Source organism: Taudactylus pleione, unplaced genomic scaffold (genome assembly GCF_031769625.1).
Source record: "Taudactylus pleione unplaced genomic scaffold, aTauple2 ptg000792l, whole genome shotgun sequence".
Classification (NCBI taxonomy): domain Eukaryota; kingdom Metazoa; phylum Chordata; class Amphibia; order Anura; family Myobatrachidae; genus Taudactylus; species Taudactylus pleione.
This window is the reverse complement of record NW_028285194.1, coordinates 444,738-472,109: the sequence shown is the minus strand read 5'-3', so window position 1 is coordinate 472,109 and position 27,372 is coordinate 444,738. Positions and strand designations below refer to the sequence as shown.

Genomic DNA, 27,372 nt, shown 5'->3' with positions numbered 1-27,372 from the left:
GGTCTACTAGTAAGAAGGTCGACAGGGACATAAGGTTGACAGGTCCATTAGTTTGACACACAAATGGTCGACACATGTTTTTTGGGGAAAAACAGTATGATAACCAGTCGGCATTAGTGTCATGATCTTTAAACAAAAAGATAAAGAGTACTTCCCTTAATTCATTATTTTTAAATCACAAGTGGTCTGTTTCGTTCCAAACGTATGAATCATGTAAGACACAAGATCAAACACAAAACCAGTGTAATAAGGTTAACACAATGTATTTCTTCTAAAATATGAAAAATTCCAATCATAAAACATCAATGTGCAAATTTTGCTATATATATATATATATATATATATATATATATATATATATATATATATATTGCTAAAAGGTGTCCCCATGTGGTTTCCAGAGACCTCCAACGTATAACATGAACGGGCCCTTTTTGTGAGGGGTATCTGGTAATTTCCCATTACATAACCTGTTATAGCATCAAGCTCCATGCTATGCACTATAGCAAAATTTGCACATTGACATTTTATGATTGGATTTTTTTATATTTTAGAAGAAATAAATTGTGTTAACCTTATTACACTATGGTTTTGTGTTTGAGCATGTGCTTTACATGATTCATATGTTTGGAACGAAACAGACCACTTGTGATTTAAAGATAAAGAATTAAAGGAAATACTCCTTAACTTTTTGATTAAAGTTCATGACACTAGTTCTGACTGTTTTTCTTTATATTTCTAAGGGGTTACTGTTGGGAGTAACCTTTTGTTAACTGATCAGCTTCTGTTATAGTGTCAAGGCGCCCAAGGTCACACTATATTATACAAAATACATGTTTTTTGGGGGTTTTTTAGGGTTAAGGTTAGGCATTTACTGAAGGGTTATGGTTTGGCACTTAACCATACAGTTAGGGTTAGGCACCAGGAGGGAGGGTTAGGGTTAGGCACTTACTGGAGGGTTAGGGTCAGGCACCTACCCCGACGGTTAGGGTTAGACACCAGGAGGGAGGGTTAGGGTGAAGATTAGGACTAGAAAACAAAAAACTACACGCGTCATCCATTTCTGTGTCGACCATATGTGTGTCGACCTAATGACCCTGTTTACATTCGGTCCCTGTCGACTTTCTTGCTAGTCGACCTTTAGTGTGTCGACCTTCAGACCCTGTCGACCATCAGACCTTGTTTAACTTGTATTGTCTACCTAAACATTGTCTACCTTTTTATTGTAGACCTAGGGATCCACACCACTCAGTGCATGTGTACATCAGTGTACTAATATACAGTATGGCATCTTCAGGATCATTCTAAATAATCTTTCTTAGTTCACCTGTTGCCCTCCCGAGCACCATATCTGTCTATTATGTGATCTATAATTGTCCTTTTATCCATACCATCTAGGTTAAACTACAGTATAACCTTTGAGAATGTATGTGTGTGAGTCCCGGACCCATATATATGATATGTTTGTGCAGTAAAAATCCTTATTAATATAGGCATTATCAGCTGTCATTGCAAATAATTTTCACTTAATTTTGGATTTTCTGCTCAATTTCTGATTATTTTTCTGCAAAAATATATACACTGTTACTATCTACTGCAGTAACCATACATCACACTCTTTCTTCTCTTTTAGGGGGATATTTAACAATTATCAGGTTTTAGACATAGAAATTATAATTTTTTTATTGCCACTATTCGAGGAAATAAGAAATTATTTATTGCCATAATGCATTATTAATCACATGCAGGGATAGGTTCCAGAAGTACCCCCTTTCTGCAATTTTTAAGAAGTGGAATGATTGCTAATGCGATTATTTCACTTTACTATTGGGACCCTGCACATGTGTTGCGGCCATTCCTATCTAGAGATGGCATTAGCTGCTGGGGCCAAACTCTTGGTAAGTCTGACAGTCTAGCAGCTCCCATAGGTTTCTAGTTCCACTGTTGGAAATTAAGAAACCTCAGAGATATCTTACTTCCTAGGGATCCTTAACATTTATGGGTACCCTCAAAACGGGTGTTTTCGGGGGATATCCAGCAGATATTATTTGATAAATAGGCCCCTTAGTATGTAACTATACCTTTTATCACACTGATTGCTAATTGGCTATGTTAACTTTCAATAGCAATAATGACATTTTCCCCATTTGTACAGTACAGTATAATATGTTTTATACCTATATATGTATTAATTGTTTTAGTTGTTAATCCTCTGTTGAGATAAAGAGTAGTTTCTGTTATAATTGTGCTGCAACTAGTGTTGTTTGATATTATATTATTATTATTATTATTATTATTAATTTTCTGATTCAGCTTTTGTATATTTTTAACATACTTTTAACTTGCATTACATTTTTGTTAAAATACAAATTGGGTAGTTCACTCTAGGAGAGTACAGTAATCTAAAGAAGAGATGGTACAGTAAAGAGTGCCATATGTGCTCTACCACAATTTTCACAGAATGGTTGTCAGTTTGAAATCATCTCATTGATTCGGTCAATATTCTAAGTACTTAAAAGTTTAAATGAAAATGTAACCCAAAAAAATTGTATTTATATCCTTCATATTAATATTAATAATAATCATTTCTTTATTTTACTGCATGTGGGATGAAATGTCATTTCATGGAATTATGACAGTCAAGGACTCAGACTAAATGGTAATCACTTGACTGGATATAAAAAAAAAAGATTATTTTTACTTGCAACAATAGATTTATAACTAACTGTCACAGGCATATATGTCATTACAATAACTTTTCATTAATTACAGGAAAGGTGTGAAGCCTATTTGAATTCACGTATTCAGTAAATAAAATATTTTTTTACTGTTCATTCATTATCTATTCAACTAATTCAAGTAAAATTGGTGTAAATTTAAAACACGCTCCATTGAGAACAGAAGAGCAAACTTTCTAAAACTGAATAATTTGCGTGACTGCAGGGAAAGTGAAAAAGCATTTAGGCTTATTGGCAATTTTCCAAGACTTCACAAAAAACTGTTCAGTAACGGCTGCAAAACAATGTTTAACCTTGAAAGGTCCTATTACAACAAGCTCATTACCACAAGATTGACACACTGTAGAACTTATGTAGTGCATTACTTAATGGGAAGATGCCAAACCAATGATCCTAATTTAAATTTGAAGTAAACCACTGTAATCTTTATTTCATTATAAAATTAGTCACATTTTTGTCAATTAAATACTTTTCTGAAAACTACAAAGTTGTTATTAAAGAAGTAAAGTGACAGAATTACTATGGTTAAAATCCATTGCAATAGTTTCGTCTTTTGTTTTCATTTTCATTTTGGTTCTGAAAATATTAATAACATTTAAAAAAAAAAAAACAGACAACATGAGTCAACCCTGAGCGTTTGGTTCCAGTTTGACCATATACATCACTGGACACATTGACTATTTAGCAAACTGGCAAAACATTTGATCCTCTGTCGGTTTTACTGGGGCCTGAAACAGTGTCCAGAAGATGCCCACACAGTTCAATTGTTGCCCTCGTCAATGTGGCCATTTTGGGACTAAAAAAAACTACAATACTGCTTCCATTGCCCAATATCAGGTGTGATTATCAGCTGTGTGTGGCTGTAATAACATTCATATTATCTGTCTAGTAGCAGGTCACATATTCCATGACTATAAAAAGCAGTAACATCTGTATTAAAGAGCATGGTTAATTGGGGACGCAATGCCGATGTTTGCGGATTTTAGCAAATGTTTTGTGCTAGGCATGCGTCAGAGTCGTACTGAACATGTGTCAAGTTTGAATACCAAGGGCAGTCACAATGAGGATTTAGATGCAGTTATTGATACTTATAGATCATTTGTTGGAGGTAACAAGGAATGGGGGGGACGGCACAGGTGTTTCGCAACCATTTCAGGGATGTGTCTGTGTACACAGTTGCAATGGCTCCGGCAGCCGACTTCCGCCAAAGTTCGTACCACATATTAAAAATGACAGGTGTGTGCAGGACATGCTGTCGACTGGAGGAATAGCAACAAGCCATCCAATCCTACACACCAAGCCATTACCATAGGGAGAGGAGGGAGCATGTACCTTTCTCCAGCACATTGGAGAATACTCTCCATTTTATACAAGATGCTAATATCATTTGAAATAATAACCAATGAAGTGAGTTGAAACACTACCAGTCAGGTGATTCCTATATTTAAACTACTGAAAAAAAAGATAGAGTAATTGAAGGAGGAGATAAAATTAAGCGATTCTGCTAAGCATGTTGGACTTGTAGATTGGGTTCTTTATGCCTTCAGCAGTACTAAAGGGTTTTCAGCATCTTGCAATTGGATCACTATATTTTGGCACCCTTGCTTGATCCTAGATATAAATAAATTGTGGTAGAGACTGGTGCGCACTAACTGAGCAGCCTAAAGATTTTTGGTGTAAGTGTATCACCTTATGCACTTTTCTTAAAACAACATATAACATCCAATATCACCAAAATGTATCCACAGGCACTAAATTTAACTTCTTAAGGTGTTGATATTCCCCACATTAGATGTCCTCCTCTCTAGAGTTGGAAGTCTTGTTGTTCATAGGGGGAAAAAACATATACCATATATAGGGTGATAACGTCAAGGTTCAAAAGGTACCAAACCGTGTCAAAATTATAAATTCATACCAGAAAACAAGATCTCAAGCTGCAATGGCATATGCAGCTTGAGCTTTCACTGCGTGCAACAAGGATAGCTATTTATAGAAAAGGTCAGGGCTGCAGTAATTCTGCATGAGGGGTCATCGACCCCTCATGCAGAATTACTGCAGCCCTCATCTTACCTTACTCGATTGTTCTGATGTTTGAGTCGGTTTTAAGGACACTGCCTATAGTCCTCCTGTAAAGGCCACATTAAAATAACGACAGTATACACACACCAAATGTTTTATTCTTTTATTGAAATCACTCATTCACTCACTCGCACTCACACTCACCCCCACTCACACTACATACTTACCATTGGTGATTGTCGGTCCCCTTTCCAGTAGGCATCCCAGGCGAAGATCGGCCCTCCTCCAGTAGGCATCCTCGGGTAAGAAAATAACAAACCACGCACCCGGTCCAGATGGACATAGCAGTGCTATATGTACAGTACATGCCATACATGCAGCGTTGATTCTGAATGTGACAGGAGCTACATGTGTTTCTGCACTTGGAGCCCTGCCAGCCAATCAGCTACCTCTACCATGGGAACAGGCCACTGATTGGCTGTGCCATCAGGGAAGATTGCTAGTCACAATCTCCCTGAAATGCTTTTTCAAAACTAGGTAAGCATGTAGTAAGATCCCCTTGACATAGTAAAACCCATATAGGTTAGTGTTATGCCGGTGCTGGTTGTGGTGGCAGGGGAGTCTGCAAACAAACAGCAAGCATGATCACAGATGCTACAAATTCTAATGTATAATCCACTGAGGCTCTTCCTGACACCCATAAGTTAAGGGAGCAGGGGTAGTTAATAACATTGGATATCTACCCATTAAACTATTAAATTAAAAAATAAATAAATAACACACATACAGTACAGAATTTTCAAATGTACTTTTGAACAAATAACTGCCCCAAGCCATTGTTAACAACTTTAATAAATATTATTAGGAGGAGCAGGCAAATGCTTGATTAGCAGGTATTTTGGTTCATTTGTAATGATCACTGAGTAGGATGGCCATCACCCATTAATAGGTATGCCACTGAAGGTCGATGGTTTAGAGGAACAGAGTTGGCCTGATTCTGAGTCGCACGCACTGCCGATGTCTGACACAGTGGAGTGATGTTTTCTACTGCATCTAAGTCACACCACGCGTGTATCCCGATTGTCTGCACACAGAGTCGCAGTACTGATTCAGACGCACTGTCTCTGAAATGTATTAGAAAAGTATTGGTTGTTCCTGAGAAACAAAAGAAGGTTCCTGCAGCATTTAGATATTCTACAGAGCCGCTGTGTACAAAGACACAATGGCGGTGTTAGTAACGTCCATCTCTGAGGCCATCCACTAAACTATTATCTGTCAGATATCTGTCCAATCTGGCTGGTTGGAATGAAAACATGGTAATGTATGGGAGCAAATGACAGTCAATCATATGGTTTTAAAAAATGAAAAAAAGACAAAAAACAATTGTCAGATTGGTTAAATTTGTGTGTTTTAACCAATTTGTCTGAACAACCTTTTTTGTCTATTTTTCAGTGTTTGGGAGCAAATGGACGATTGTCATTTGCTCCCATACATTACCAGGTTTTCATTCCAACCAGCCAGATTGGACAGATATCTGATAGAAAATAGTATAGTGGATGCCCAGCTTCAGTCAGTGTCTCCTACTTAAGTCCGTAACTTTAAATGCTTACACACAGGCTTGTCTGCTATCTTCAAGCCTGTGTATTAGCTAAAACATACGGAGTTGTAGGTGGAGTCTGCAATGGATTTGGACTTGACTTTAGCCTACTCTCTAACTTTAAATTAGACAGTTTCTCAAGCACTGCACGCCATGCATACATCCTATATTATGAATTAGCATTATGTCATCTTGTTATTAATCTGTTGTTACCATGTGCTCAGAGGCGCAGTGTGGAGCCATGACACTCAGGCAAATGCATGCTGTGGTGGTCCTCTTGCCCTCTCTGATAGTGCACTTCATTACCCTGGGAGGAGGGGCGTCGTAGCATGCACTTTCTCCAAGAGCCATGGCTCCACACTACACCAGACATCACAATACACCAGAATGTGGGAGTAGGTTTAAGTGAAAAAAAAAACTCATCAGTGTCAGACTGGGGCATGAAGGGTCCACTGGGTTAATGCAATGGTTGGGGCCCAAGAAACTGTGACAAAGGGAAGGGAAAAGGGTAACCAAGTGAGAGTGTCTGGACAGCCCACAGAGGACATGTAAGTGGGCAGAGAAAACACAATGCATGGAGCTCATTACTTTTTTAAAGATTATTTATCTCGCTTTCATATTCTGTAGCTCCTCCTTTAGCTTTGATACAGGAACCATATGTATGCTTGAAAACAAAAACAAACTGCCGGGGACACATGGGACGATGTTCGTTCAGGGAGCATCGTCCCGTGTGTACGCACCTTAACACTGCATAGTAAATAGACCCCTGAGTACTGACCAATACTGACAGACAGTATATAAATTCACATAGAGACACAATAATGTTTACACAGAAATCACCTAGTGTACATTTGGATTTTTCCTTATTTTGTAAAATGTGCCTTGATTTTCACATCAGGGAAATCACATTTTTTGGAGAAACTTGATATGTAATTTCTTCCAGGTGTGACAGTAAAACACAGCTAACTTACAGATTTTGATATAATTGGAGCACTTTACAGTTTGGGTTCTATTCAGCATTTTATATATAAGACTCATCTGTGAAATTCTGCAACAAGAAAATAAATGTGTTTACATGGCTTAATTCCTGACTACTTCGAAAAGTGAAAAATAAAAGTAAAATGTTTTTACCCAGGTCATTTAAAAATACCTAATTGCCTCAAAATCTGGGTGGGCTTTTATGAGAAGGGAAATGTAACTGTGTTCAGTTAAAATCACTGAACACAGCATGATAATCAGGGACGTAACTAGGGTAATGAGACCTGTGCCATTGCACAGGGCACCGCAGGGCAGGGGGCACTGTTTGGGCCTGTCAATTTTCTGTTTATTATCATTCTCACCTGTAGCTTCCTCTTATTTTATCCATAGCATCTCCTGACCTCCCCCATCTCTTCCCTGGCCCTTCCCCATGAGGCCATGGCCTTTTTTCAGGTGCACTCTCTTATGTCCCTTTTTAAAAAATGGGAGGGGGGGGCGCCAATGCTCTCTCTGTCACAGGGCACCAAAAAGTCTAGTTATGGCTCTTATGATATTTTAGGACAATCCATTATCTTCGTCAAATTCGTCACATGGGGCAAATGTATGAAGCTCTGGGAAGTGATAAAGTGCAGAGTGATAACCGACCAGCCACTCAGCTCCTAACTGACATGTTACAGGCTGTGTTTGAAAAATGACAGTTGGGAGCTGATTGGTTGGTCGGTTATCACTCTGCACTTTATCACTTCCCAGAGCTTCATACATCAGTGAAAGGCCAGAGGTGCAGAGGGAGAAACAGTCAGTTATAATGTACTATAAATGAGATAGTAGGTCCATGCAAACAAAGGGGGCAATGCAGTAATCTCATGGAAAGACAGTGAGGGGTAACCTTACCAAGCTATGGGTTTGAAATAGCACTGGTTTTTCTGTGACTTGCCAGCATAATTGCATCACTCCAATTTACTAAGCTTAAAATCACTGCAAAACTGCAGAGAAACCAGACTTTAGTATACAGTTAATCATTGAGTCAACGCTGTTTTTTTCCATTCCAAGCTGGGAGTGGAATTATTGGGAGACAAAGAGCACCAGATCCCTCCATTTTCCCCTAAGGCTTGACAAGCTAGGCTGGTGGAACCATAGAGGGGAGACCACACCAATGTTCCAACCAATGGCTAGTCAATCTAATGCTGGTTAGTGGAATCAACCAATTAGATTCTACTTAACATTTAGCTAGCATATTATAGAAGATAGTAGCTAGAATCTGATTGGTTGCTATGGGTAACATCTCCACTTCTAAAAACCCACACTTTAGTAAATATACCCCTTAGTCTCTGTTTAGCAAGACCTAGGGCTGGTTAAAAATTTTGGGAGGAACCCATACCATTTCAAATAAAAAATATGAGATATGGTAAGAACTTACCCTTGTTATCTCTATTTCTACGAAGTCCATAGGGTTCCACAGGATACCTTGGGGTATAGGTGTGACGTCAGTCGCAGGGCACCAAAGAGTTAAGCTTTCAGCCTCCCAGGATGCACTAGGTCCCCCTCCTATACCCCGCCCCCGGGCCAAGGCACCTCAGTTAGTTACCAAGCCATAGGCCGGAGGAGGAGAAGGAAGAGAGAGAACAAAGATCTGGACACATACAAGAATCACATTCTCACCAGAGGGAGACGGAAAACCGGTGACCAGAGCAAAGCCCATCTGCAGCACAGGTGCGACAGGGCGGGAGTCCTGTGGAACCCTATGGACTTCGTAGAAATAGAGATAACAAGGGTAAGTTCTTACCATATCTCATATTTTCTACTTCAGGGTCCATAGGGTATCCACAGGATACCTTGGGGATGTCCCAAAGCAGTATCCTTTAAGGGTGGGGACGCTCCTGTGCAGAAAGGAGAATCCGCCGCCCGAAGGAAGCATCCTGAGAGGCGAAGGTGTCAAACCTGTAATACCTCACGAAGGTATGGACAGAAGACCACGTAGCAGCCTTGCAGATCTGTTTTAACTGCCGAGGCACCACGTCGAGCTGCCCACGAAGGACCCACAGACCTAGTGGAATGAGCCTTCAGAGAAGGAGGGACCGGTAGGCCTTCATGAAGATAAGCTTCAGAAATAGCCATACGGATCCAGGCTGCCAAAGTTTGCTTTGAAGCAGGCCAACCCTTTTTACAGAAGCCATAGAGGACAACAAAGCGTCCGACTTCCTAAACAAAGAAGTGCGGTCAACATAAGTCCTTAAGGCCCGCACAACATCCAAAGAGGCCTCACCCACGGAAAGACCCGGTGAGTTAAAGGCCGGAACAACTATTTCCTCGTTAACATGAAACTGGGAAACAACTTTGGGAAGAAACTCGGGCTGAGTGCGGAGCACTGCCCTGTTCCCATGAAAAACCAAGAAAGGGGGTCTACAAGAAAGAGCCCCTAACTCAGAAACACGTCTGGCTGAAGCAACGGCCAGAAGGAAAACAGTCTTAGCTGTTAGCCATTTAATATCCACTGAGCCCAGTGGTTCAAACGGCGGTCCTTGGAGAGCCCTCAGGACCACAGCCAAATCCCAAGGCGCCACAGGTGGAACAAAGGGCGGCTGAATACGGAGAACACCTTGCATAAAGGTGCGCACATCCGGGATTGTAGCAATCCTACGGTGAAACCAGACAGATAGGGCCGAAACCTGTACCTTCAAAGAAGCAAGGCGAAGCCCATGATCTAGTCCCGCTTGCAGGAAGGCGAGAATCCGAGACAGACGAAACTCCCGCGGTGCATAACCTCTCGGTCGACACCACTGGAAGAACGTATGCCACACGCGATGGTATATCCTCGCGGAAGACGGTTTCCGAGCTCGTAACATGGTACGCACCACAGAGCTGGAAAACCCCCAGGACCTCAGCATGGCCGTCTCAACAGCCACGCCGCCAAAGACAGCCGAGTCAGGTCCGGGTGAAGACAAGGACCCTGAGACAGAAGGTCCGGTCGTAGCGGCAACCGCAGAGGACTGTCCACGGACAGACCCTGAAGGTCTGAGAACCAGTGCCGTCTGGGCCACGCGGGAGCTATCAACAGGAGCGTCCCTCCTTCCTGTTTGAATTTCCGGATTACCCGTGGAAGAAGGGAGACCGGAGGGAACAGGTATGCGAACCTGAACGTCCACCGGACGGACAGAGCATCCACCAGAGACGCCTCTTCGTCTCTTGTGCGAGACCCGTACACCGGCAACTTGTTGTTGTGCCGGGACGCCATGAGGTCGATTTCTGGAAGACCCCACCTGTCCACCAGTAGTTGAAAAACGTCCGGGTGCAGGGACCATTCCCCTGGATGAACGTCCTGGCGACTTAGAAAGTCCGCCTCCCAATTTAGCACTCCCGGGATGAAGACCGCTGATATGGCCGGAAGATTGCGCTCCGCCCAAACCAGGATCCGAGAGACCTCTACGAGAGCCGCCCGACTGCGAGTTCCTCCTTGCCTGTTTATGTAGGCCACGGTGGTAGCATTGTCCGACTGGACCTGCACCGGGTGACCCTGGAGAAACCGCTGTGCCTGCAGGAGAGCATTGAAGACCGCACGGAGTTCCAAGATATTTATTGGAAGCTCCGCTTCTGTCGGTGTCCACCTGCCCTGGAACAAGTGTGGACCCGAAACTGCTCCCCAGCCCCGAAGACTGGCGTCCGTTGTCAACAGGACCCAATTTGGAACCCAGAACGGACGTCCCTTGTTGAGGTGGGTCGTCTTTAACCACCACGCAAGGGACAGGCGAACCTCCGGGGTGAGCACAATCGTCTGGAACTTCAGAGACTGAGGCAGCCCGTTCCACTTGGACAGGATCAGGTGCTGCAGAGGTCTGGAGTGAAACTGGGCGTATTCCACCATGTCGAACACCGACACCATGGAGCCCAGTAACCTCATCGCCGAGTGTAAGGACACCCGGCGGCTGTGCAGACAACTGCGCACCCTTGACTGTAAAGCAGAGATCTTGTCCTCCGTCACGAAGATCCTTTGCTGTCCCGAGTCCAATAAGGCTCCAAGATGCAGAATCCACCGAGACGGGATTAGAGTGGACATCTGCCAGTTGATTAGCCAGCCGTGCCTTTGCAGCAGTGCAATGGTCAGGTCCAAGTGGTGTAACAGGAGCTCTGGAGATCCTGCCACCAATAACAGGTCGTCCAAGTACGGCAACATGCGGACTCCTTGCAGCCGCAGAGAAGCCGCCATGACCGCCATAGCGTCCTGTATGTCCAATGACACCATGTAGTCCCCAGGTTCCAGCGCCAGAATGATGGACCGTAGGGTCTCCATCCGAAACTTCGGGACCCGCAAAGACTTGTTGAGTGCTTTGAGGTTGAGAATCGGACGATATGACCCATTGGGTTTCTGTACCAAAAATAGATTTGAATAGAAACCCTGGCCCCTCTGGGAGAATGGAACAGGCACTATAACTCCAGCCTGGAGCATAGTGTGCAATACCTTCCGCAGCTCCGTAGCCTTGTTCCGGTCTGATGGTAGACCCGTGGTGAAGAATCGAGCCGGGGGTCTGTGCCGGAAGGAGAGGGCGTACCCGTGAGAGACCACCTCCAGAACCCAAGTGTCTGTCGTAGTGAACGACCAACACCGGGAGAACTGCAGCAGGCGGCCTCCCACCCTGGGATCCCCCAAGGGGAGACCCGGACCGTCAGGCCGCAGGCTTGTCATCTGGCTTGGGGGCCGGACGTCTGGTACTCCATGCCTGTTTCCGGGGCTTGACCGATTTCTTAGGGCCAGCCTGTCGAGGAAACGACTGTGGTTTGGGCCTGCCCTGGGCCCTAGATGACCGAAAGGACGATGGTCCAGAACCAGAAGGAGCAGCGGCCGACGGGAGACAAGCAGATTTGGCTGCCGCCAGCGTGGCCACAATCTTATCCAGATCCGGACCGAAGAGAACTTCTCCGGTAAACGGCAACGCTTCCAGACCTTTCTTGGATCTGCGTCCGCCTTCCAGGATCGCAGCCACAAGGTGCGACGAGCAGCTACCGCTGCTGAAGAAATTCTAGACACCAGAGTACTAATGTCTAGAGCCGCCTCGTTGATGTAGGTGGCCGAATCACGGAGATTGCCAATCAACTCCGCCTGTTCGGCCGGACAGTCGGATTCAAAAGAAGCCTCTAATGAATCCGCCCAGCGCTCCATCGCTCTGGCAACCCAGCAAATGGCCATAGCCGGCCGTGCTGCCCCCCCTGCAAGGGAATAAGCGGACTTCAGGCAGATTTCTACCTTGCGGTCCGTAGCATCCTTAAGGGAGGACATGGATGGCATCGGCAATGTGGCACTACGGACAAGACGGGTCACGTGAGAATCCACCTGTGGAGGGGATTCACACTTAGCAAAATAATTATCCGCGAACGGATAAGCCACCGCCAGGCGTCTCTGCGGCTGGTATCTTTTGCCAGGTTGTTTCCACGCCTCCTCTAAATGGTCCACCAACTGACCCGAAAGAGGAAAGACTGTGGCATCGCCCTTCACATCTTTGAAAAAGGCATACTTAGATTTAGCCGCTGGGGGAACTTCGTCCTCAATCACCAAGGCTGTGCGGACCGCCCGAATAAGTCCAGGAATATATACTTTGGACTTAGCATCAGCGTCCTTAGTATGGAAAGGTTCCTGATCGTAAGGATCCAGAATCTCCCCATCATCAGACGTCCCTTCGTCATCCTCATAAGGAGCGGACAGAGACGCCACCGGCCTTTTATGAGGCCGCATCACAGACTCCCCTTGCAACACATCCGACAAGTGCTGTACAGAACTCGTCAGGGAGTTAACCCACGCTGGCTCCTGAGAACCCGGGAGCGGGGAAATAGGGAGACTGTGGGGTACCACCAATTGTCGTGGGAACCCCTGCATGGGTGACGACACCACAGACTGCTGGGACAAACCCATCGGAGTAAACGCGGGCTGCGGAGCTAACTGGCCCACTAAAGCTGTTAACGCCTGAGCGAAACAAGCCCAGGGCGGCTCCTGTACCGGTGCTGTAACCGTAATAGGCCGCGCCATGGACAAACACTGCCGGCAAAGGCCCTCCGCGCTACCCTCCCCCTCCGCTAACGGTACTTTGCACGTGGTACACTGTAGCCGGAGGGGAAAATCACTTTCAGACATTATGGCACCACGTATGTGACCTCTCTCACAAATTAAGTATTAAATAGGCGAGAGACCACCCTGCAGCACCGCACCGCAAGGGCTTTAGCAGAAAGAACAGGGACAGTAATAAAGCTGACAGTTTAGAGAAGAAAAGTTACAGGCAGCGCTAGCACAGTCACATACAATGCAGAGAAATAACAATTCCTGCACTAACAGCGCTGATCACTCAACTACACAGACACAGGGCCTGGTAGGACACAGCGCTGCATACACAGACCTGAGCCACAGCGGAGGAGAGGTATGCGGGGGGACCCAGACCACGATGCTTCCTTCCAGACTTCCAGCAGCGTTCACCATGCGTTGCAGAGAAGATGGCCGCCGAGGAGCAGAGAGAAGCTGGCCTGGGGGAGGAGCGCTGACACAGGACCAGTCAGCACAGTGCAGAGAGGGCTGTGTGCAACGGGGGAAGCGCCGGCTGTGAGACAGGGAAGGCGCGCTCCCCTGGCATGCATTTAACCCCTGGGACGCCGCAGCGCTACCGCTCTGCTGCGGTCCGCTGTCCCAGGGGGTAGTGGAAGCGCAGGTTGGTCGCCTGGCTCCACGCTGCAGCCAGTCCCCAGGGAGCCCCCTGCCTGGGGACTTAGGACCATGTGATCAGCGGGGACCCACCGCGGGACCCCGCTGCTTACCTCTGTCCCCCTTGAATCCGGCCATGGTCCGGAGCATCTGGGGTCACCGCTAGCTGTGACCCCAGACGCCCACCAGCATCCCCGGATCAGTACCGGCGTTCTGGTACCGGCGGGGTGTAGGGAAGACAGCATGGACGTCAGGACTGACTGTCCATGCTGTTCATCCAGATGTGCAGCCACAGCTGCATGAAGAAAAAGCTTCAGGGGCTCTTCTAGCCCCCACTCCAACAGGTGCACCCGACTCCGGCCGGGCACCAAACTAAACTGAGGTGCCTTGGCCCGGGGGCGGGGTATAGGAGGGGGACCTAGTGCATCCTGGGAGGCTGAAAGCTTAACTCTTTGGTGCCCTGCGACTGACGTCACACCTATACCCCAAGGTATCCTGTGGATACCCTATGGACCCTGAAGTAGAAATAGTGAATTTTCACCATTATTTTAAAATGGAAGCCTGCACAGATTCTCAGGATCCATGAAGTGCTTTAAACCATGGCAGATTTGCACTGGGATAGGGATTTAGGGGTCTGTGTACTAAGCCTTGGAGAGAGATTAAGTAGACATAGATAAGTATCAACCAATCAGCTCCTAACTGTCACTTTACAGGCTGTGTTTGAAAAATGACAGTTGGAGCTGATTGGTTGGTACTTTATCGCCATCCACTTTATCTCTCTCCAAGGTTTAGTACATAGAGCCTGATTCAGTCACGCTCGCAAGCACTTGAGCGCTTGCAAGCGGGTCGATGATGGGCTCTGCGCACGTACAGTGGCCGCACTGCGCTTGCGCAAGCCCCGGAGCGAGAGAGAAATTCTCTCGCTCCATGGCTCAATACAAAAGGGGCGGCTGTCGATGTTGATCGACAGCTCGCCCGTTTTATAGGTGTGGCGGGGTGGTGGTTTTACAAACGGAGGCGTTCCCAAGCGAACGCCTGTCGTTTGTGGGCGGCCCCACTGACCTCACCAGTGAGGTCAGTGGGAGAGCTTCCGGCTCTATTAGAGCCGGAAGCTCTCTGGGGCTTGCGTCCATGAGACCCTACCACAAGGGTCTCGTTGCAAGCCCTGATGGCCACCCACAGCTAAGCGAGCGACCAGGAGGCCACACAAAAAAGAAAAAAAAAAAACCTGATTCAGGGCAAGCACTCTTTCAGAGCGTCTGTCTCTGAATCAGGCCCATAGTCCCCTACTAGAAACTAACAGGTTGCTTTTAGACAGTCAAACCGACCTTTGGAATCTGCTGTATTTTGGGGTTAGAAATCCACATTAAATGCACAGTGGGTCCTGTCGGCAAACCGCTGCTTAGTAAATCTTGCGCTGAGAGGTCAATTTTCAAAGTAATGCCCTCAATAGCTCCCTATCTACGTTAACCCAAACTGAGAGCAAGCACCAAATATAGCAGTGGTATTTGTCAAAAAAGCAAAAAATTGTATTTGTTTATAATATTGTTGTTACTATAGACAAACCACACTTGTCAATAATTAAAAAAAAATTACAGTAGCTCAAAGCTCTGATTCTCAATATAACAGGGATGTTATTATTGCTGTTGCTTCCTACCACCAGAGATGATGACAATGATAAATCAACTAGTGATAATGCCTTTGTCATAATTGTAGGGATAGTGACAATAGAAGCTCCCGAAACAACCGATCCACTCTTCTGAGACAGGAAGCAAAGGCAGGAATTTGTATTAAAAACTGCTTTAGATTAATATAAAAGTAATCTGTTCAACAGCAAGTGGTAGGAAGTCGCCTCATGTGAGTGCTGTGGACTAGCAGGATTCAGAATTGTCAATGGAATTAATTGCTTAGGTTAATTTTTTACAAACCTATGTGATGATTCTGAGTTAGATTTAGTGGCGCCCAAGTGTGTCTATTTTGCCGCCGTCACGTCTGCGACTTCAACTATTGGCCATTCCCCTGGGGTAAATCCTTGCGTCTGAATGTGCAAGGACTGGGACGCCCACTTTGTGCATCTTTAGACTCTACAATCCCACTTGGTGCATCTTTAGGCGCAACCATCGGTCCGGTCACACCATCGAAAACTTGCACCAGACACATGGTAGTTGCAAGATCTCCATCAGAGTACGGCCTCCAATGTAAGCGATTAATTGCCTGAGTTTGCAACTAGTTATGCGACAAGCCCACAACATTGCCATAACACGCCCATAAGTGCATCTCTGTGCATTTGAATAGCCACCTACCAGTTACTGCCCAGGAATGCTCAATACATTTCCAGTATATTTCTGAAACAGTGCGTCTGAATTGGTCTTCCAACTCTGGGCCTGATTCAGAGATGAACGCAACTGCAAATCGCATGCATATTGAGCTATTATTTACCATTGCGCATGCGTATGCATCACCGTGCGGGTGCGTGAAGGTAGTAGTGCGTTCGCTGTGCATTCACGCAGACCACGGAGGCCCGTTGCAGATTGATTGACAGGAAGTGACCGTTTGGGGGTGTTGACAGGGGGTGGTTAGCGAAACCCAGGCGTGCCTGGCCGTTTGAACGCCGTTACATGGGCGTGCATAAATTAGCCACTGCAATTGCATACGCAGCTCTGCGTGGCAGAAGTGCTTCATGGGCTGCATCAGGTCAGACCTTCCGCAAGGGTAAAATGGCCACCGATGAATTTCGATGGTACCGATGTTTAAGTAGCTATGCGTAGTTGTACGCAGGTGTAAAGGCAGTAGTGGGCATCTTCATGCTCAGGTGATCTTTGCTAACAGGCAGTAGTGGGCGTCTTTATGCTCGGGTGATCTTTGTTAACATTAGCATATTTTTTTCAACTGCAGTTGCGGTTGCATTAACGTCCGTCTCCGAATCAGGCCCTCTGTACACTCACACCATAAGATGCATGCACTGTACGACTTTTTAGCAACTTAGATGCATTCGCTTTTGAAAAAGACCCCAATTCTCATTCTGAAAAAATATTCTGCCAGACATCCAAAATATAGGGACCCCATGAATCAAGGATTTTTTTAATGACATGAAAAATGTGCTTTCAGTGCCATGAAATCTATACAATGACCTAATAAAGAGGATCTCCTAGACTTGCACAGGTCTGCATGCAGACAAAGACATATATGTACTGTATGATCGTTAAGGAACGGGGCTGGCTAGTATATTCCCAGTATCCCTCTTAGGAAACTTACCTGTATCACTGCTTAATTTGTTGGGTCTGATTCTGAGTTAGACGTAAGTCCAAAAGCAGATGCTTCTCACTATTATCAGCAGCCCGCGGGGTTTATGTAATAAGGTGCGAGCTGGCGCCACTGTGGGAATTCATACAAGTGTTATTTTTAAAGAGGCAATAATTTTAAGGGCAAAACCAGCTTGGTTTTGCTTTTAAAATGATTGCCGCTTTAAAAACAAGGGAAAATTCACATGAATTGCCGCAGCGGCGCCAAGTCACACCCGATTACATAAGCCAGCAAAAAACAATTGCAGACAGTGCATGTGCTGCACCATGCTTCCGCACCGTCACGTAGGATACTAGGGTGGACAGTTCGCTCCATGCAGTGGCCGCATCTATCTGTATGTGAAATGTGCATTTTTGGGTGGTCACTATGCGGACACATGGAACAGATCCGTCTCATGGGAATGTGATGGGACTGTTGTGGCATGTAAGCAGATGTCTGTGCTTGTATGAGGCACACAGAAAAGGGACGCCTTTTTCTGCCACATCTTTTGTACCCAGCAAGTGCTGCTGTAAAGGTTGTTGATCACAGTTGTGGTCGGGAAAACAGTGGGCGGAGCGATGTCATACATACGCATGAAGCTGCATGATATTCATACAGACAGAAAGATACCCTATTAGCGTAAGGTAGTAAATTTGGCAGGTGCCAATGGCCACATCTATAGTGGAATAGAATATAGTTTATTATTAAATAAGGTACTCTTCTGATATTGTATATCTTACTCATTTTGCAGAAATGTACATTTCTTTACATGTGGTTGCTATTGTTTTCATTTGTAATCTGAAAAGTAAATCTTTGATAAGGCGCAATGTGGGAAAGAGCCATTCGGAGCATTGCATGGAGAAACTACCTCTGAGAATGCTCTTTTGGCTTTTGAATCACTAGAAATATCCCAGGAAGTCACAAAATGTTACTGCACTGTGAGAATATGTATAAAAATAAACATTGCTTTATTTCAGGATAGCTCCCTTGAGAAAATTAGCCTGAATTAGTCAACTACATGGGCTTGTTCTTGACAGACGAAGGGAAATATGCAACTACCGCTTGTTAACATGCTCAGTGAAGGTTTGGGAGTGAACCAGTAAAAGGCAAGTAAACCAGGCTGTACAAACAATGCTTGCTTGGAGATAGGTTTGCAAACAATCTCATGTTAATCTGACACTGTAGCAGATATATACAGACAGTATACATTGCATATGGATGCATTTCCATGAATACTGCTGTAGCCTACAAAATGCTTGCCTCCACATGGTAGCCTCTGTCATTTTTATTGTAAAATTGTTTGAATATATGAAATGGCACCAAGTTTATTTGAGTAAATATATATTTCTTTAAAAAATGATAAAAACAGCTAAAATCATGTAATTTGGACCTGCCTTTGTTCCTATAGTATTAATAACATCAGTAACATTAATTTCCAGTCATTTCAAGTAAATTTTCACAACCGCACAGCTCACAATATTGTTTTCACTAATATTGGCCAAGGGCTGCAGCAAGCTGGCTGGCTAGGCTAAGCAACAGAGCAGTGGCACAAACATATGGCATTTGAAAAGAATATATCACATCTATGAAACATAGCAGCACTGCAGCGGCTGACATGATGGCAGTTTAATACACTATACAACACTATAGAATGTTTTCATTAATCAAGAACGAATAGACTAAAAGTAGAATCCTAGTAGAAAATAAAATATATTAACCACAAACAGCAAATCACAGGATTCAGGACAGTACAGGTAAATGGAGATGGAGTAACAGCCTAATAGTTTTTACACCATACAGCAAAGTATGATGATGGGAATGCCCATGTGCCCTGCCACCCGTATGTTAATATTATAAAGGACATGCACAGTTTAACAAACAAAGCACTTCAGGCAGGACAGGGACTGCCACTTTTGTGGCTGAAGTGCTTGGTTTGTTTGGGCCCCCACCAAAAAAGAAAAAAAAAAAACATTTTGGTGGTTTGGTTAGACCAAGCTACCAATTGGTGTCATGGTTTAAGTGTTCTGCTGTGTAACAGGATGGTGGCTGTCATATTTGGTTCTTCTTGCAACTCAATGTTTCACAGTCAATTGTTGTTTGAAACTACCAGTCTTCTTGGTCCCCTTTTTGTAATGAAGATTCAACCAGTGACCTTAGCAAACAATTAATCTTCTTGGGAATCCTGGATAAGGGAGGAGTCATTTGTCTTTGCAAATTTCGTGCAGGACTACCTCTGATCATTAATGAGGATTTTGATGAGTAAGGTGTTTGCAGTGGAGATTGCATGTACGGCTATTTATCCATGCTGCTGGCAGCTAATACTGGACTGTTTGTTATTATTTTACAGAATTTTCCAGATTGTAAATAAATTGCATGAACTCGCAGCAAACGACATAACAGGTAGGAGGTGCCTAGATGGTTAACATCCCTACCTCTACTTACTTTGGCACTACAAATGGTACAGATGCCTTCACATATGTTGTCAGAATTTCTGTAAAAATTATTCCACAAGGAAAAAGTGTTTTTTTTTGGTCTTATGCCCCGCCATGACAATGTTCTTCTTATCACCAGCAAGAACTGTTGCCACTTATTTTACACAAACAATGTCTTCCTCCTGAATTTTTTGGATGTGTTCTTGTCCAACACATTCCTCATCAACATCTTCATTAGTGTCAGATACACAATGCAATTATCATCCTCTTGTACTTCCACAGTAGCATTCTCATTTCTATGTCTAAACCATCATCATCATTACTTTTACTACCACTCATCCTCACATTTGCATAGGGTTCAGAAATGGTGGAAGGAGGCTTCACTACAATTACAGTGTCAAAATGTCAGACACACACAGCATTCATGGACACCCTTAGACTCTCCTCAGGGATCTGCGAGGTTTGTGAACACACAGTTTGTTCTAAAACCTTACTGTTCTTTTTGTTAACTGATTTGCCTGTTTTAAAGGTACACATCTAGACTCAAAGTGAGAAAGTGGTGCATACAAAGCTATAGAAGATTCTTGACTGTGTTTGGCCGTGCCTTACACGATAGGCATTCTAGTGCATGAAACAGCAGTAGCAGGCCAACCACTCACAAAGAAAGGCCATGGTCTGAGCCTTTTCCTGCCACTGCATGTGGTGTATGGCATGTTGGCAATTTTACAATTATCTGCAGTAACTTTTCCCTTCATAGTTGATGATGTTTTTAAGATTGTGAAATTATTTTTAGAATTTTTGGTGCCCTTTTTTACTCTGTCATTCCCCTTTTTCTCCTTTGAAAGTAGATGTTGAAGTACTATGACTGCCTGCACTAGTACTGGATTGCTCTTCTTCTATTGACTGATCCATGATTGATTTTATTTTTTACACCAGGACAGGAGTAAAGCTACTGTAGTTGCAGTTGAAATTAACTGTCACCACACCAAATGAATGGACAATGAGACAGGGAAATGAGGGACTGTTACTTTTAGATTTTATTTGACGCCACATAAAACAAAAATTTAATTTTTCCACTTTACACAGTGAAAGAGGTCCTCAATTGTGCCCAGCTGGAGTAATAGTAAGTATTCTTAGAAACAAAATGTACGCAACAAATAGCAAGCTTCTCCTTTAAAAGTATATTTACTTTATAATAAATAGGTAACAAATATCAAACATATATTAACATATCTAAAAATCAGATAAATAGATTGAACTGCAGCAATAACCCCATATCTATCTATCTATATATATATATATATATATATATATGTATATATATATAATAGGGGTTAATCACAGTCATTATGGAGCACATTCCATTATGCTCAGATACAAGTCGGTTAATATCTCCAAGTAAATGACTCTCAGCATAGAGCCAGTAGTGAATTTAAGTAAATAAATTGTAAATCTTTGTGAAGTCCACAGTTAGAGCACTCCACTGCAAATGTGTAGTTGGGCTGCAGGAAGTCACAGCAAAACTGTGTGTGTCGGAATGATATCAATAACAATAAAAAAATCAAAATCAGCCTTAGCCGCCCAGATAAAGCTAAGGCACAGGTGCTCCTAATCACTAGACACCCTCTATCTATAACCACGGTGGGGGGCCAATCTGGCGGCTTGTATGAGGTTCCATCCCAGAGCAGTCAGCCACCTTCCGCTATTCTATGACCCATTTGTATATTGGCCTGCATATTGGAGCATTGGAGCCCCTTGCATTTATGGATGTGCTGTTACAATTTGTGGAGAGATGGCAGTGAGACTTACCTGCTGTAGCTACAGTGCATTGCGAGCCGTACTAAGAATCACGTTCAGCTTCCTGCTGTTCAGCCCCTGGCAGATGGAGATCAGCCAGACACTGGCTGACTGGGCGGCTGATATGAAAGAAGGGGGATGGCTAGAGCTGGAGAGACACTGGGGGACTTGAGACACAGAAGGGGAGCTGATAAAACAGAAGGGGCTGACTGGAGCTGGAGACACACTGGGGGGCTGGAGAGACAGAAGGGAGCTGGCTGGTGCTTGAGAAACACTGGGGTTTGAGAGAGATACTGGGGGGCTGGAGCGACACTGTGGGGCTGGAGTTTATCCACAAATGAATAGATTACTGGCACTTTATTTCCTCCTTTTCCACCCTGAGACGAAGGCGCATACGCAAGTCGGAGCCACTGGGGGTGGGGTGGGGTGGGGGACGCCACCGTTTATTTTGCCTTTGGACTCCTTGCATGAACGTATGCCCCTTGTAGGTACGTATGTAATTAGGAAATTGTTTTTCAGATAGACTAATTTCTTATATGACAGGTACATTTTTATTTTTCATTCAATAAGTACAGTAGTTATTCTGATTAAGAACTTCCTTCAGAAGAAGAAACCACTCATTTAGTGGTGTTTCTCTCTTTAATGTTTCCATTGAAATAATGCTGTAAAGAGTCTCTCACTGACACATTATGCTCCATCTCAGACCTAAATAATAATCTAAGAGTGAGTGTCACGCACAAGAGCACATGACTGTGGGCATGCATGTGTGCCCTGTACTCCAGCAGAGTGACATTTGTATGTTTTGTATATTGATTTCTCCCATCTGTATGTACTATATTGTGCTCCCCCACACCTCATCTGTATGTTTTGTTTTGTGCTGCCCTATCTCTATGTCCTGTATTGTCCTCACCCACACCTCATCTGTAAGTCCTGCATTGTACTCTCACCCCATCTGTATGTCCTTTATTTTACTCCCCTACTGCCAACTGTGCTGTATTGTGCTCCTCCACTCCCAGCTATTCTGTAGTGTTCCCCCAACTATCATGTATTTTGCTCCCCCACACCAACTGTTATGTATTGTGCTCCCCCACACCAACTGTCATGTATTGTGCTCCCCCACACCAACTGTCATGTATTGTGCTCCCCCATCCCCAGTTATCCTTTATTGTGCTCCCCCACAAAAGCTGTCCTGTATTGTGCACCCCCACACCAACTGTTATGTATTGTGCTCCCCCACACCAACTGTTATGTATTGTGCTCCCCCACACCAACTGTCCTCTATTGTGCCACCCCACCCCAGCTATCCTGCATTGTGCTCCCCCATCCCAGCTTGTCTGGTATTCTGCTACCCCACCCCCAGCTATCCTGTATTGTGCTTCCCCACCCCATCTGTCTGGTATTCTGCTACCCCACCTTCAGCTATCCTGTATAGTGCTTCCCCACCCCAACAATCCTGTATTGTGCTCCCCCACCCCACCCCAATAGTTAACTGCCTGACTCCTAGATTGACTTACACTGAAGTTCTGTTGTTGCTATGGCAGAAAGCAGAGTCTAACATTCTTGCTGTGTGTTCCTCAATCTTCCAGGTCAGCTCCTCCTCAAGTCTCTCTTCAGGGAGTTTCTCTCGAGTGACTGACACACATTGTCACAACATCATTGCAATGTTGCTGGAGAGGGTGGCATGGTGGTGAGCATGGATCCAGAATTTCTCTGGGGTGCTTCTCCAGTCCAGGCAGCCATGATCGATAGACTCCATAGGGGTAATGGCAGGTGGGTGAGGTGGTGCCCCCCTGCACCCTCAGTGACTGCCCCAGTCGCATCACCCTAGTTATGGCCCTGTATCTGTTAGTTTTTTAGTTCTGCCTTTTTTGCAGATTTCCCTCCTTATTGTGTCTGGCTTGTCAGCAGTTTTTGGTGGCAAAGAGTGGCAGTCGAAAAGCCATCTTCCTGCGGCCTTGGATTGCGCTCCCCATTAATAATCTGAGACGGCTGATATGAGTCTACTGGGGTCAGCGGCACCACTCTGCCAAGCTGGTCTTGAAAGTGTTCTGGTAAGAGTCTTGGATGCCTCCCACTTACCATTGAGAAAGGACAATTGACCCTCGCAAGTCATTATTGTCATATCTGCAAAAGGATTACTCATTGAATAACTGGCCATTCCTACTTCTGCCACCATACATTTTACTTATTAATTAAGCTTATTAAGATGCCACATTTTTGTCTGTGTCTTTATTTTAGATACATTAATGATAAAATAATTTAGTGCTATATCTGGCATCTGACTATAGGGCGATTAATATGGAAGTCAATAAAAAATTAAAAAGCCAAATATTTTCTCATGTCAAAATTCATTACAAAAATGGCATAGCACTGACCAGGGCTGATATTAGAAATTGCAGGGCCCAGTACTGACAAAATAGGTAGGGCCCCCCAGTGGTAGGCGGAGCTGTAGATGTGGGTGGAGCTACCCTGGGAGTAGGACATCAACCAGTTTAAAAATTCTCAAAGCTTAGTCTGTGGGGGCAGTTGGACTAGAGGGGGCCAGGGGCAGGAAAGGCCGGCTGGACTGGACGAGGGGCAGGGTAGGCATGCTGGACTAGGGGGCTCAGGGAAGGCTGGCTGGACTGGGGCAAGGAAGGCAGGCTGGCTGGACTAGGAGGGGGGGTCGCAGAAAGGCTGCCTAGACTGGGGCCGGGCAGGGAAGACAGGCGGGCTGGACTACGGGGACGCTGTGAAGGCTTGCTGGACTAGATGGATGCAGAGAAGGCTGACTTGATTAGGGGGAAGCAGAGAAGGGGACTAGGGGAGGGGCAGGGCAGGCTGGCTGGACTAGGGGCTCAGGGAAGGCTGGCTGGACTGGGGGGCTCAGGTAAGACTGACTGGACTGGGGGGCTCAGGGATGGCAGACTGGCTATTCTAGGTGGGGTTACAGAAAGGCTGGCTAGACTGGGGCAGGGCAGGAAAGATAGGCTGGCTTGACTAGCGAGATGCAGGGAAGGCAGAGAAGGCTTCCTGTACTAGCGAGACACAGGGAATGCTGGCAGGACTAGGGGGACACAGGGAAAGCTGGCTGTACAAGGGGGACCCAGGGAAGGCTGGCTGTACAAGGGGGATGCATGGAAGGCTGGCTGTACAAGGGGGATGCATGGAAGGATGGCTGTACAAGGGGGGCGCAGGGAAGGATGGCTGTACAAGGGGGGGCGCAGGGAAGGCTGGCTGTACAAGGGGAATGCAGGGAAGGCTGGCTGTACAAGGGGGACACGGAAGGCTGGCTGTACAAGGGGGGCGCAGGGAAGGCTGGCTGTACAAGGGGGATGCAGGGAAGGCTGGCTGTACAAGGGGGATGCAGGGAAGGCTGGCTGTACAAGGGGGACACAGGGAAGGCTGGCTGTACAAGGGGGACACAGGGAAGGCTGGCTGGACTAGGGGGACACAGGGAAGGCTGGCTGTACAAGGGGGATGCATGGAAGGATGGCTGTACAAGGGGGGCGCGGGGAAGGATGGCTGTACAAGGGGGGCGCAGGGAAGGCTGGCTGTACAAGGGGAACGCAGGGAAGGCTGGCTGTACAAGGGGAACATAGGGAAGGCTAGCTGTACAAGGGGGACGCAGGGAAGGCTGGCTGTACAAGGGAGACGCAGGGAAGGCTGGCTGTACAAGGGGGGCACAGGGAAGGCTGGCTGTACAAGGAGGACGCAGGGAAGGCTGGCTGTACAAGGGGGATGCAGGGAAGGCTGACTGTACAAGGGGGGCGCAGGGAAGGCTGGCTGTACAAGGGGGGTGCAGGGAAGGCTGGCTGTACAAGGGGAACGCAGGGAAGGCTGGCTGTACAAGGGGAACGCAGGGAAGGCTGGCTGTACAAGGGGAACGCAGGGAAGGCTGGCTATACAAGGGGGATGCAGGGAAGGCTGGCTGTACAAGGGGGATGCAGGGAAGGCTGGCTGTACAAGGGGGATGCAGGGAAGGCTGGCTGTACAAGGGGGACACAGGGAAGGCTGGCTGTACAAGGGGGACACAGGGAAGGCTGGCTGTACAAGTGGGACACAGGGAAGGCTGGCTGGACTGGGGGACGCAGGGAAGGCTGGCTGGGCTGGGAGACGCAGGGATGGCTGGCTGGCTGTACAAGGGGAGGGGCAGGGAAGGCAGACTGCTCTTCACTAGAAAGCTGGCTGGACTGGGGGGGGGCGCAGACAGGGGAAGGCAGGCAGGCTGACCGGGTTAGGGGAGCGCATGAAATACTGGCTGGACAATAACAGGGGCAGATTACTTCATGTCTCCGAACACATGCTCCGACGCCAGCGGCATTTCCTGATGGAGAGGAGGCCCGGGTGGCAGCAGGGACAAATACACGCCGGCACGCACAGGCAGGGAGAATAACCATCAATGCGGCAGGAGTGGTACGGAGCCGGGCACGAGCCAATCACAGCTCGCGGAACAGCAGCCAATCAGGAGCAGCCACTCCTGATTGGCTTCCATTCCGCGTGCTGTGACTGGCTCCTGGCCACCTCCATATGTCAAATGCAGCTGTTGTGCTACGCCGATGCCCCTTTTCCCTGCCGCCCGTGTATTATGCCTCAATGCCATCCGGGCCCCCTCTCTCTCTGGGCCCGGGACTGGAGTCCCGACAGTCCCCCCCTGATGGCGGCCCTGGCACTGACAACAACATTTTTAAAACTAATTATACCATATCATAAGAGTAAAAGTCCTAACAGCAATCAGAAACTGAAATTAGTCCTAGTCCATTTATCTATCAATTTATTATAACTATATTATTAATATTCATCTGTGTACTCATTAGTAATGCATATACAAGATGAAATGTCCTTAGCATATCAGACATTATTACATTGTTCCCTGGGGAAAGATGTTTTGGCTTCTAACTTCATTTTCCTCAAGTATATAAACTTTTCAGTCAATTCAAAGAAGTCCTCGCCTCTAAAGGCCCCCATACATTAGCAATTGATTGGCAGCAATCGTGCAATTTGCAAATGATTGTGTATAAAAATCTTTCCCTTTACTTAATGCCCCATCTCACTTACAGGGGTGTGGCTATTGCCATTAAATATTGATTAACCCCTCATGCTCAAAATTAAATGCTCCATCATTAGTCATTAACCCCTCATCATCCATCAATCATTAACTCATACCTTACATCATTAATCATCCACTATTTATTAACCCTATAATTCATTATTACTGAGTTCTAGACTGCTTCTTATACTACAACTTCTCCTCCGAGATCTGCATGGCGAGCGCGCCACCAAGTTTATTAATGAAAGATCGTGAGACCGTACATTAGCAGCAAGGTCTGGCTCTGGTGCAGGGCCCTGTGTAGTGACCCCTTAAAAACTGTCTCTAACTAAGTCACTCTTATTCCCCTAGTGCATTAGACTGTATGCTGGAATGGGCAGATGCTCTGTTTTTTCATATTTCGATTAATGTGTGTAATTTGCTTCCATAGTTCCATTACATTTTTCTATTTAAAGACAGATATGCAGCATATCTTGGGGGTCTATGCTTACTGAACTAGGGTGATGTCTACATGCTATCATAAAGTACAGCAATACTGTATGTCCCACAGTAAAATATTCTTACTTCTCAATTATCCTGTCTGCAATGTGTGCACTTACAGGTTCATCAATATTAAGAGGTCTAGAACATGCATCAGCTAACATGTAGGTTTCATTTTTTAATTATTATATATTGTCTGTCATTCCTTTGTGTTTTATACAGAATACAGACATTGCCTTTATATTTAATATCCTTTTCTTGCATCTCCTTTTCCTTGTATTTCTCTTTTCCTGTTTCCAGCCTCTTTCCATTTACCCCTATTATATCTGGCTTGTGAATGTTTC

The 27,372-nt window shown here is 45.5% G+C and overlaps 1 long non-coding RNA gene across 2 annotated transcripts; it reads left to right on the top strand.

Moving 5' to 3' along the window:
- Nucleotides 1-17,548: 17,548 nt before the first annotated feature.
- Nucleotides 17,549-23,816, top strand: LOC148474944 (uncharacterized). Of its 2 annotated transcripts, none has more exons than XR_015872802.1 (4): nt 17,549-17,645; nt 18,268-18,396; nt 19,638-19,690; nt 23,106-23,816. It is a non-coding gene; the product is annotated as an uncharacterized LOC148474944 (long non-coding RNA). The 2 variants fall into 2 exon arrangements; XR_015872801.1 differs by lacking the exon at nt 23,106-23,816 and adding an exon at nt 20,809-20,850.
- The last annotated feature ends 3,556 nt before the right edge of the window (nt 23,817-27,372 follow it).